The 13,588-nt window shown below is 33.5% G+C and overlaps 1 non-coding gene across 1 annotated transcript; it reads right to left on the minus strand.

The window, feature by feature from the left end:
* Nucleotides 1–12,227: 12,227 nt before the first annotated feature.
* On the minus strand, nucleotides 12,228–12,335 carry LOC112731138 (small nucleolar RNA R71). Its single transcript, XR_003166929.1, has one exon. It is a non-coding gene; the product is annotated as a small nucleolar RNA R71 (small nucleolar RNA).
* Nucleotides 12,336–13,588: the final 1,253 nt, after the last annotated feature.

Genomic DNA, 13,588 nt, shown 5'->3' on the forward strand with positions numbered 1-13,588 from the left:
TCATGTCATACATCCTCCCTCATCCCAATTTCCAATAATACCATTTCCAATCAACCATCATTATACATAATCAACATCATACTCACCATCAATATGGTACCACCCACCAATTCAACCTCAATCATTCATCAAGCATATATCACAACATGCATTTTCTCATTTATCACACAATCAAGGCATCAATATTCATAATCACATATATGATCACATCATATATCTCAACCATTCAACAACATCAACAATTCAATGCCTATCTTAGGGCCTCTAGCCTAAGTATTTCCTACTACATTACATATTAGATACGGGAAACCGAAACCATACCTTAGCCGATTTTCCACGCTCAACCGGAGCACTTCCAAACCACTTGTCTACAAGCTCTCAAGGTATCAACACCTCCATGAACAGATTTTATCACACAAAACCCTCTTCCAAGCTTTCCAAAATCACCAATCAAGCTTCAATATTCACATATACACAACCTAAGCCACAATCATCATACCCATACACAACATCTCAATACCCAAACATCATAGAACAATAAATTACACTAATGTTGAGAATCTTACCACATCCAAGGTCTAAGGAGACAAGATTAACCTTCTCCTTCAAGAGAGTTGGGTCCTATAACATCAAAGAACCCAAAATCTTAACATTTCACCAATGAAACTCGAAAACAAGGGCTGAAATTTCGAAGAGCAAAACGTGGCTTACCTCAAGATTGATTGTATGGGTTTTGTAGAGCTTTCCGTGGTGAACGCGTGGCCGCAAACGGTGCAACAATCGGAGCTCTAGATCAAAAGTTATGGTGGTTTGAAGATCAACCAAGGGAGAGAACTTGAGAGAGTGTTCTTCCCTCCATGGCCTCCATTTCAGCGTGTTTGAGTGATAAGTGAGGAGAGAGAGTGCTGAAAACTAGGATTTTGGTTTAGTTTAGTTGGGCCAAGGGCCCACTTTGGGTCCGGTTGGCCCGGTTTGGCCCGTTCGGTCCAATCTTGGTCCGATTTCTATAAAATTGGTATCAAAATTTTCGTCTTAATTTTCTCTATCACATTAAGCCATAAAAATAACATTTTTGGCTTTCTAAAATAAATTCTTATTTATGGATTAATTAGCCATTAATTAACCGGGTCTTACAGGAGTTGTATCAACTCCCTTGTCAAATCATCCCGCGATAATTTGCACACTTTCTTGCGAGGTGATGTTGCATTTGTTCTTCGGTGATAACGTGATTATTGATTTGTTGAATTCTCCCTTTCTTAATAAATGTATGTCAGAACCAAAGATAGCAAGACGCACAAAAGATCGACAATAGTAACGGTTGTTTGTAAGTGGAGCAGTTATTTAATTTTCTCACTATTGCGGTAGTTATTTAACTCTTTCGTGGGTTAATGACTTTTTTTAATTAAAAAACAAAAATACAATATTACTATTATGTCCATAAATTTGGTTTGTAAAATAAATTATTCGAGGGCAAATAATGTCTACAAAAATTGGATACCAAACTTTGGTATTGGCTTTATATATTAGTATAGATATAAGTGGTTGGTATTTTATATTCATGGTTTATTTTATTTTTGAGTGCTCATTTTTAATTTTTAAAAGAAATTTCAAAAAACAAGTACTCTTTATCTTATTCCATTTTTACATCTAAAGTTTATTTTTTTTTGTATAACTGTAGATCGAGTTCTACTGCTCAATATCTTAAAAAGTTTCTTATATGAACCAGCTTTAAATAATATATAAAGGAAATACTACAATTTGATGTCCAACTTTTGAATAAATCATCTGCCTTTAAACAATTCATTTCACAAAATAAATTTAATGAAAAAATAGTAACAATAATTTTTTTAAATATTTTATCTTCATCATATAATATATAATATTTATTCAAAGAATTTTTTGTAATGAATAAATTTAAAGATATGTTATTGCACACCATTATGTATAAAATGCCTAATAACAAACAAGATTATGAATTTCATAATAAATAATTAAAATAAATATTTAACAAATAAAAAATTTTTAAATAGGCAATACATTCATAATACTAATAATAGTAATTGTAACAAAATTAATGGTTTATATTTTATGTTTTCTAATTAAAAATAACATTTTAATATAAAATTTTTCTAATATTATAAAAAATTTATGACGTAATAATTGATAATGAATAAAAAATAATAATTGATAATGAATAAAAAATATTTATATTTTTATGCAGTTATACAAGTTATATTTAATTTATTCAAAAATAAAAAGATTTTATTTATCATTTTAAGTTATATTTAAAAAAATTATTTATTTATTTTCCTATAAATATATTCTATATTTATTAAAATCTATCAATATTTTTTTGTTACATCGTTTTATACGTATTATTAAAGTCTATGTTTACTAAAATCGATTAATACTTTTATTTATCTATACCAATATATAAAGCCAATACCAAAGTCTGCTATCCAATTTTTGTAGACACCATTTGTCTTCAAATAATTTATTTTACAAACCAAATTTATGGACAAAATAGTAATAATGTATTTTTGTCTTTTAATTAAAAAAGTCATTAACCCCACGAAAGAGTTAAATAACTACCGCAATCGTGAGGAAATTAAATAACTGCTCCACTTACAAACATCCATCATTGTTGTCAATCTTCTTTTGTGCGTCTTGCTATCTTTTAGTTTTGACATACATTTATTAAGAAAGGGAGAATTCAACAAATCAATAATCACGTTGTGACCAAAGAACAAATGCAACATCACCTCACAAGAAGGTGTGCAAATCATCGCAAGATGATTTGACAAGGGAGTTGATACAACTCCAATGCCAACTCTATTGTTAAACAAATGTCCAAATAATAGATGTTATGATAACTAGCGGCTTAACAGGCACTGTCGTACTTGTTCAGCCGCTTTTTTTTATGGGATTTAAAGTTAATTATTTTAATGATTTTTGAAATTTTAAATTTGAATAACATAAAAATAATAATATAGAATAGCTTATGATAATATAGAAATGTTCAAATTAAAATAATCATATATTACCTATCTATAAACAATAACAATATGAATATGATTTAATTATAATGAATACATACGTCACTTATCTACAAATAACATAATCCATAAAATAGTTATTATAATAATATCTTATCTTCTTCTATCTAACTCAAAGTCAAAAATAAATATAAAAATACGATTGTTTACAAAATATGAGGCATATTCAAAAGTTATATTTTTTTCTTTATTTACGGACTTTTTTTTAAGTGGTAAGCTAAAGTACGGATCTATATTTGAAGAATCTTTCATGTACCTATAAAAAGTATAAAGAAGAAAAATAATTATGTCTTTTTTTTTGGAATTATAGATCAAACTATAAGTAAAAACGTTAAGATAAACGTAAAGTAATTTCTGAATTTGTACCGAATTAAAATCTTTATCAATTCCTTATACATCTCCTTATCAATAAATTTTTGAGCCTTGAAGAACTACAAAATTTAGAAATCAATAAAATATACCATATGTCAATACAAATTTCATTATATTTGAACGACAATTTAATAATAAAAAAATAAAACCTGTAAAATTGAAATTTCTTGTTTGAGATTGGATTTCCTACACATGCACAACAAAAGAAGCCATTAAACCCTCTGTAGAGCATTCAAATCTATAATTATCCGATATTACCTCTATTTTGTGCGGTTTCTTAATCTAATGATAGGTACCTGCAATGTTGTTCTTAACTAACATGAGTTGGCTCCGCTCCTGTGAGGTTGTTGCTGGAAAACGAAAAATGTTTAATTTATTATCATTGGTTTAAAATTATTTTTTGTAACTTTATTCAACATGGGAAACATAATCTCCGTTGCAATCTTAGAGTAACCTTTTAATATTTTAGGCATATACTTTTTTCCTTTATTTAATAGAAAAAGAAGAATATAGAAAGGGATAGATAATAGGCATATCAAGAACATTCTGATTACGATGATTGCATTACCTTGTATGTTGTTGGAGCAATATTTTCTTTTTTATCATCATCCAGAATTGGGTCTTGTCTGTTTAAATTGTTCCTCCCCAACTAATAGAATAAATTTGAAGGAAATTAACCTATTATATAACATATGATTATGATTACTAACATAGAAATAGAAGTATGTATATTTAATGCAATTTTGACAGTAATTAATTTTAAAAATTACTTTATTGTCTATTGGTTTGATTGATGTAATTGCTTGCTCATCTTTCCATGCACTCCAGGAACTTTGGAATCCTTCTTCCTATAATTGATATTTGTTAATATATTTCTAGTATATTTAGTATGTCTCAGTTAATGATAATTAGTACGTACCTGTTGCGTAAACAAATGTTCAAGTTCGTTGTCTTTATCTCCTGGCATATATTGATGAGCTCCTTTGAAATCAAATTGTCTATTAAAAAAATATAAGTCGTTAGTCGTCAATAAAAGATTTAAAGATTAAAATTATATGTAGACTGAATTGTACCAATAAGTAACTATACACACATTTACTAAGAACATAAATTACCTGTGGTGAAGGTAAAAATATTTCTTTGAAAACTATATTTCTGGTAAATTCTCCATTTGTTCCATCTATTTTTCTTTCTTTGACTAAAATTTTTGTAGTTGACTGAGAAATACTTTGAAATAGAGCAACATATAATTGGCCATGGCTAAACACATGTTTAGGGAGATAGATCCCTACTTTAGGAATGGTCTGTCCTTGTGATTTATTTATTGCTATTGCAAAAACCTTACAGGAAATTGCTTTCGGATAAGTATAAAAGGCAGTCCTAAATTCTTTGTGGTTTTGTGTTTTATTCGAGGCAAGAAAGATCTTCTTCCACAGTGATGGCCGGTTAAAATTTCTACATCCAACATGTTTTGAAAAGTTCCACGACATAGTAACCTTGTACCATTGCCTAAGCCGGCCTTAGTGTCTATGTTTCTCAATGACATCAAAGGTGCACCTTTTTTCACCTTCAACACATGAGGTGGCAACCCGCCTGTAAAAACTGAGTTAAGGTATTCTTGTTAATATAAATTATTAGTATCTCCTTCTACCTCATCAAATGAGACTAAAATTCATTCTTCTCCTGGAAATTGGTTGATAATTATATGATTAAGCTGTTGCACATCATGATTTTTTGGCGTCAATATTGCCCTTTCTACCATGTAAGGAGCATCCCACCCATAAGATTGTAAGTTTGGAAATATTTCTTATATTAACTTGTGTAACGATGTTTCACCCTCCCACAGAATTGCCATTTTTGCTTGTATCCATACAATGTCTTCATGTATGGTGGACTCAATTCCATCACCAATGCGCATAAGATACTCAGCAAAAATATGATCATTAGAAGATCGCATATTTTGTCGCAAATGGAGAATTTTAGTGGAAGCCCATAAATGAGACTTAACTATAGAAGCTGAAATCATTTATGACTTACTATCTTTCAGTACGACAGGCAATACTTGGCGGAAATCTCCTCCCATCACCATCACTTTTCCTCCAAATGACATATCGTTTGCTAACATGTCTCTCAGAGTGTGGTCTAATGATTGCACCGATTCTTTATTTGTCATTGGTGCTTCATCCCAGATGATTGTCGTTGTTTGACTAATCAGATTTGCAAGATCTGATTGTTTGTGTATGTTGCAAATGGATGATGGTTCTGCATTAATTGGGATCTTAAACCTAGAATGAGCTGTTCAACCTCCAGGAAATAATGTTGCAGCTATTCCTTATGATGCAGTTACAAAAACAATATCACCCTTATTTCTCAATTCTGCAATTATATCTCTGTAAAGAAATGTTTTGCCTGCTCTTCCTGGCCCATTGATAAACCATAATTTTGTGGTTAATCTTGTGTTGAATTTAGGAGATTTTATAAACTTATCTCACATTTATTCGATGAAATAGCATAGTTTTGTAATTTTTCCTAACTTGTGCTTAAGAGATAAAAACATGATTTTTGGGCCTTAAATTTGCTAATTTTAATTCACTTTAATTCTATTCGATGCCTTGATGTATTTGTTGAGTGATTTCAGGTTCATAAGGCAAGTATTGGATGGAAGAAGTGAAGAGAAAAGCATGCAAAGTGGAGAATTCATGAAGAAATGAGTATTTGGAGGATTCATGGCCACGCGCACGCGTCATCCACACGTACTCGTGAGAATGACATTTGCAAGGCCACGCACACGCGTCACTTATTTAGGAATTGCGTGAGGAGGAAATCTGCCAGCGACGCGCACGCGTCGACCATGTGCACACGTGACGCTGATCACGTGACCTCATTAAAGTGAATACGCTGGGGGTGATTTCTGAGCCAACCAGACCCAAATCCAACTCATTTCTAAGGCTATTTGATGTAGAATTTAAGATTGGACAAAGGGGGAGCAATTAGATTAGATTAGGACCATCCTTTAGGTAGTTTCTAGAGAGAAAAGCTCCATCTTCTCTCTAGAATTAGGTTAGAATTAGGTTAATTTTACTCTTAGATCTAGGTTTAATTCTTGTTTTCATCTTATATTCTTTATAATTTCTTGTTCTTACATCCTTGTTCTTCTTAGTTCCCTTATTAATTTCCCTTTTTATGCCTCTTTTATGTTGATGCACTCTTGTTGGATCTGGCTTTTTTTAATGCAATTTATATTTCATGTTTAATGTTGCTTTCTTGAGTTGTTAGTGTTAATTTCTTACATTGGGTAGTTGTAGAATTTATTATTCTTGTAATTTTAATATGCTTTTCTTTTATTCCTTCCAAGTGTTCGATAAAATGCTTGGTTTGATGTTAGAGTAGTTTTGTGAGCATTCTTGGCTTGGAAAGAGAAATTAGGTGCTCTTGAGTCATTAATACCCAACTCATGTTGGTGATATAGAGTTGTTAGTTAATATTGTTTCCATTGACTCTAATCTCTTGCTAATTCAATTAGTAAGTTGATTAGAACTTTTGGATTGAGATTAACTTGTCCTATTTTACTTTCTTCCTATGTTGGAGATGACATTGTACCTTCTTTCGATGTTGAAGATGACTTAATAGGATTATCTCTTGATAATTATTGTAATATGATTAGTGACTAGCATAGAAAGCCTAGATTCTTAATCCTTGCAATGAATGTCTCTCTTTATTATTTGCTTCTTTAGTTGTTTGCTTTATTTTCTTGTCATTTATTTTCTTGTCCTTTTATCAACCCAACTCCCATGATACTCATAAGCAATAATTTAGCACTCGATTGTGATTCCTAGAAAGAACGACCCGCGACTAATACTCTCGGTTACTTTTAAAGGGTTGGACTTGTGACAACCAAAAATTAACCTTTGATTGAGTGTTACTTGTCGGTTTGGAACTATACTTGCAACGAAGTTCTTTCCTCTAACCGAGAAGAAATTCTAAGTCGACGGGTTTTACTCTTTCACCCATCAGCAAAGAATATTCCACTTTCTCTTCGATCAATTGTATTCATAACGCACTTGAAAGCTTTAGATTGGTCATTGTTCAATCTTTCTATGGAATACAGGTCTTCCCGGGGAACTTCGACAGACAGTTCTTCTTAGATAACTCTAGGTATCGAGTTGTCATTGTCATTTTCATGAGTTAGAGCTGGCAAATTATATTGTATAATCAGTTTTCCATGCTGAAAGAGTATATCATTTATATCCCTGGGTAGCTGATTTGTGAACACTAAGGCTGTTGTAATACTGGATAACAGATAATCATCCACCATATATGAAAAAATTCATCCCATAAGCTTCTTACATCTGTAGGCTCACAAAATATTAAGATGGTTGCAAATAACCTTCGTAAAGCACATGGCAATCGTAAAATAGAAGCCTCAACCAAACACACACGGATGCTACTGTCACTCTCTAACAATCTTCGGTGTTGAGCAGATTGCTTGAAGGATGAATATTGGACCCCATTCACTGTTAGCAAGTCATCTCAAATGATTGGTCCTCTAACATTAAATAATAGAATACGCAAATAGAATTTTCTCCTTCTGAAGGTGATACAGTATAAATTCGACTGATGGATCTCCTTTGTGTCTTGCGCCGATGCCATTCCTTTTCCTTGTTGTGCCAAGTGTAATGCTCTGGAATTTTTCTATACAGAAGATGCCTAGATTGTTGGTCCTCCTCACGATTTAGGGCAAGGAACTCAGTGAGCATTGTTCTAGAGAAATAATCATCATTAAGTATTTCAGGAATGGTTTGGTGATCATAGAAGCTCACTTGATGTTGATTTGGCAAATGAATTTGTAACCTTTCCACTGATGGATACATTCGGTAAAGGTTAAATTTAAATATTCTCCAACATGCCTCTGGAGCAGCGATCCATCTTGCATCAACAAATTGTTGGACCTCGTTGATGAGCGGATAATTTATACGCTTTTTGGCATTGTTTTTAGTATGTTTTTAGTAGAATCTAGTTACTTTTAGGGATGTTTTTATTAGTTTTATGTTAAATTCACATTTCTGGTCTTTACTATGAGTTTGTGTATTTTTCTGTGATTTCAGGTATTTTCTGGATGAAATTGAGGGACTTGAGCAAAAATCAGATTCAGAGGTTGAAGAAGGACTGCTGATGCTGTTGGATTCTGACCTCCCTGCACTCAAAGTGGATTTTCTGGAGCTAAAGAACTCAAAATGGTGCGTTTCCAACTGCGTTGGAAAGTAGACATCCAGGGCTTTCCAGCAATATATAATAGTCCATACTTTGGCCGAGTTTAGACGACGTAAAAGGGCGTTGAACACCAGTTCTATGCTGCTGTCTGGAGTTAAACGCCAGAAACACGTCACAAGCCAGAGTTGAACGCCAGAAATACGTTATAAACTGGCGTTCAACTCCAAGAAGGACCTCTGCACGTGTAACATTCAAGCTCAGCCCAAGCACATACCAAGTGGGCCCCGGAAATGGATTTATGCATCAATTACTTACTTTTGTAAACCCTAGTAGCTAGTTTAGTATAAGTAGGACTTTTTACTATTGTATTTTGATCTTTTGATCATCTTTCGACGCCTGGTTCTTAGATCATGGGGGCTGGCCTCTCGGCCATGCCTGGACCTTTCACTTATGTATTTTTAACGGTAGAGTTTCTACACTCCATAGATTAAGGTGTGGAGCTCTGCTGTTCCTCATGAATTAATGCAAAGTACTACTGTTTTTCTATTCAATTCAACTTATCCCGCTTCTAAGATATTCATTCGCACTTCAACATGAATGTGATGAACGTGACAATCATCATCATTCCCTATGAACGCGTGCCTGACAACCACTTCCGTTCTACCTTCGATTGAATGATTATCTCTTGGATCTCTTAATCAGAATCTTCGTGGTATAAGCTAGATTGATGGCGGCATTCATGAGAATCCGGAAAGTCTAAACCTTGTCTGTGGTATTCCGAGTAGGATTCTGGGATTGAATGACTGTGACGAACTTCAAACTCGCGAGTGCTGGGCGTAGTGACAGACACAAAAGGAGGGTGAATCCTATTCCAGTATGATCGAGAACCTCAGATGATTAGCCGTGCTGTGACAGAGCATTTGGACCATTTTCACAAGAGGATAGGATGCAGCCATTGACAACGGTGATGCCTCCAGACGATTAGCCATGTAGTGACAGCGCAACGGACCATTTTCCAGAGAGGATTAAAAGTAGTCATTGCCAATGGTGATGTCCTTACATAAAGCCAGCCATGGAAAGGAGTAGGATTGATTGGATGAAGACAGCAGGAAAGCAGAGGTTCAGAGGAACGAAAGCATCTCTATGCGCTTATCTGAAATTCTCACCAATGATTTACATAAGTATTTCTATCCTTATTTTATTATTTATTTTCGAAAACTCCATAACTATTTTATATCCGCCTGACTGAGATTTACAAGGTGACCATAGCTTGCTTCATACCAACAATCTCCGTGGGATCGACCCTTACTCACGTAAGGTTTTATTACTTGGACGACCCAGTGCACTTGCTGGTTAGTTGTATCGAAGTTGTGAATGAAAAACGATTTATTAAGACGTGCGTATAGAGCTTTTTGGCGCCGTTGCCTAATATCACAATTTCGTGCACCAAGTTTTTGGCGCCGTTGCCGGGGATTGTTTGAGTTTGGACAACTGACGGTTCATCCTGTTGCTCAGATTAGGTAACTTTCTTTTCATTTTATTTTCAAAAATTTTTCAAAAAAAATTTTCAAAAATTTCTCCTTTGTTTTCGAAAAAAAAAATTTAGAAAATAATAAAAATAAAAAATATTTTGTGTTTCTGTTTGAGTTTTGAGTCAGAGTTTAAGTATGGTGTCAATTGCATATTCATCTTGCATTTTTCGAAAATTCATGCATTCATAGTGTTCTTCATGATCTTCAAGTTGTTCTTGGTAAGTCTTCTTGTTTGATCTTGATGTTTTCTTGTTTGTGTCTTTTCTTGTTTTACATGTGCATTTTTGCATCCATAGAGTCTAAACATGAAAGATTTCTAAGTTTGGTGTCTTGCATGTTTTCTTTGCATATAAAAATTTTCAAAAATAAGTTCTTGATGTTCATCATGATCTTCAAAGTGTTCTTGGTGTTCATCTTGACATTCATAGCATTCTTGCATGCATTCATTGTTTTGATCCAAAATTTTCATGCATTGCATCATTTTCATGTTTTTCTCTTTCATCATAAAAAATTTCAAAAATAAAAAAAAAATATCTTTCCCTTTTTCTCTCTTAAAATTTCAAAAATTAGGTTTGACTTTTTCAAAAATTTTTAAAATCTAGTTGTTTTTATGAGTCAAATCAAATTTTCAATTTAAAAATCTTATCTTTTTCAAAATCTTTTTCAAAAATCAAATCTTTTTCATTTTTCTTAGTTATTTTCGAAAATTTTAAAAAATATTTTTCAAAAATCTTTTTCTTATCTTTATCTCATAATTTTCGAAAATAACATCATCAATTAATGTTTTGATTCAAAAATTTCAAGTTTGTTACTTGCTTGCTAAGAAAGATTCAAACTTTAAGTTCTAGAATCATATTTTGTGATTTCTTGTGAATCAAGCCATTAATTGTGATTTTAAAAATCAAATCTTTTTCAAAACTAATTTCAATCATATCTTTTCAAAAATATCTTTCTATCTTATCTTTTTCAAAATCATATCTTTTCCATCATATCTTTTAAAAAAAAAATCTTATCTTTTTCAAAAAATTGATTTCAAAAATATCTTTTCTAACTTCTTATCTTCTTATCTTTTCAAAATTGATTTTCAAATTTGTTTCAACTAACTAACTAACTTTTTGTTTATTTCTTATCTTTTTCAAAACTACCTAACTAACTCTCTCTCTCTCTAATTTTCGAAAATCCCTTCCCTCTTTTTCAAAATTTCTTTTTAATTAACTAATTACTTTAATTTTTTATTTTAATTTTCAAAAATTACTAACCTTTTTCAAAAACTATTTTCGAAAATCACTAACTCTTTTTCAAAAATAATTTTCAAAAATTCTCCTTCTCTCTCATCTCCTTCTATTTATTTATTCATCTACTAACACTTCTCTTCATCTCACATCTCTGCTCTCCTCACCCTTGTGTTTCTTTCTTTACATTACATTCTCTTCTTCTTCTTTTCTTCTACTCACACAGGGACCTCTATACTGTGGTAAAAAGAATCCCTATTATTATTATTTTTCTGTTCCCTCTTTTTCATATGAGCAGGAGCAAGGACAAGAACATTCTTGTTGAAGCAGATCCAGAACCTGAAAGGACTCTGAAGAGGAAACTAAGAGAAGCTAAATTACAACAATCCAGCAAGCACCTTTCAGAAATTTTCGAACAGGAAGAGGAGATGGCAGCCGAAAATAATAATAATGCAAGGAGGATGCTTGGTGACTTTACTGCACCTAATTCCAATTTACATGGAAGAAGCATCTCCATTCCTGCCATTGGAGCAAACAATTTTGAGCTAAAACCTCAATTAGTTTCTCTGATGCAGCAAAACAGTAAGTTTCATGGACTTCCATCTGAAGATCCCTTTCAGTTCTTAACTAAATTCTTGCAGATCTGTGATACTGTTAAGACTAATGGAGTAGATCCTGAAGTCTACAGGCTCATGCTTTTCCCTTTTGCTGTAAGAGACAGAGCTAGAGTGTGATTGGACTCTCAACCCAAAGATAGCCTGAACTCTTGGGATAAGCTGGTCACGGCTTTCTTAGCCAAGTTCTTTCCTCCTCAAAAGCTTAGTAAGCTTAGAGTGAATGTTCAAACCTTCAGACAGAAAGAAGGTGAATCCCTCTATGAAGCTTGGGAGAGATACAAGCAACTGACCAAAAAGTGTCCTTCTGACATGCTTTCAGAATGGACCATCCTGGATATATTCTATGATGGTTTATCTGAGCTATCAAAGATGTCATTGGATACTTCTGCAGGTGGATCCATTCACCTAAAGAAAATGCCTACAGAAGCTCAAGAACTCATTGACATGGTTGCTAATAACCAGTTCATGTACACTTCTGAGAGGAATTCTGTGAGCAATGGGACGCCTCAGAAGAAGGGAGTTCTTGAAATTGATACTCTGAATGCCATATTGGCTCAGAATAAAATATTGACTCAGCAAGTCAATATGATTTCTCAGAGTCTGAATGGAATGCAAGCTGCATCCAACAGTACTCAAGAGGTTTCTTATAAAGAAGAAGCTTATGATCCTGAGAACCCTGCAATAGTAGAGGTAAATTACATAGGTGAACCATATGGAAACACCTATAATCCATCATGGAGAAATCACCCAAATCTCTCATGGAAGGATCAACAAAAGCCTCAACAAGGCTTTAATAATGGTAGAAGAAACAGGTTTAGCAATAGTAAACCTTTTCCATCATCCACTCAGCAACAGACAGAGAACTCTGAACAAAATACCTCTAATTTAGCAAACTTAGTCTTTGATCTATCTAAGACCACTGTGAGTTTCATGAATGAAACAAGGTCCTCTATTATAAATTTGGAAGCACAAGTGGGCCAGGTGAGTAAAAGGATCACTGAAATCCCTCCTAGTACTTTCCCAAGCAATACAGAAGAAAATCCAAAAGGAGAGTGCAAGGCCATTGAATTGACCATCATGGCCGAACCCACAAGAGAGGAGAAGGACGTGAATCCCAGTGAGGAAGACCTCCTGGGACGTCCAGTGATTAATAAGGAGCTTCCCTTTGAGGAACCAAAGGATTCTGAGGCTCATCTAGAGACCATAGAGATTCCATTAAACCTCCTTATGCCATTCATGAGCTCTGATGAGTGTTCCTCTTCTGAAGAGAATGAGGATGTTACTAAGGAGCAAGTTACCAAGTACCTTGGTGCAATTATGAAGTTGAATGCCAAATTATTTGGTATTGAGACTTGGGAAGATGAACCTCCCTTGTTCACCAATGAACTGAGTGATCTGGATCAACTGACATTGCCTCAGAAGAAACAGGATCCTGGAAAGTTCCTAATACCTTGTACCATAGGCACCATAATCTTTGAAAAGGCTCTGTGTGACCTTGGTTCAGGGATAAACCTCATGCCCCTCTCTGTAATAGAGAAACTAGGAATCTTTGGGGGTGCAAGCTGCTA

The sequence above is a fragment of the Arachis hypogaea genome, chromosome 12 (assembly GCF_003086295.3).
Source record: "Arachis hypogaea cultivar Tifrunner chromosome 12, arahy.Tifrunner.gnm2.J5K5, whole genome shotgun sequence".
NCBI lineage: Eukaryota > Viridiplantae > Streptophyta > Magnoliopsida > Fabales > Fabaceae > Arachis > Arachis hypogaea.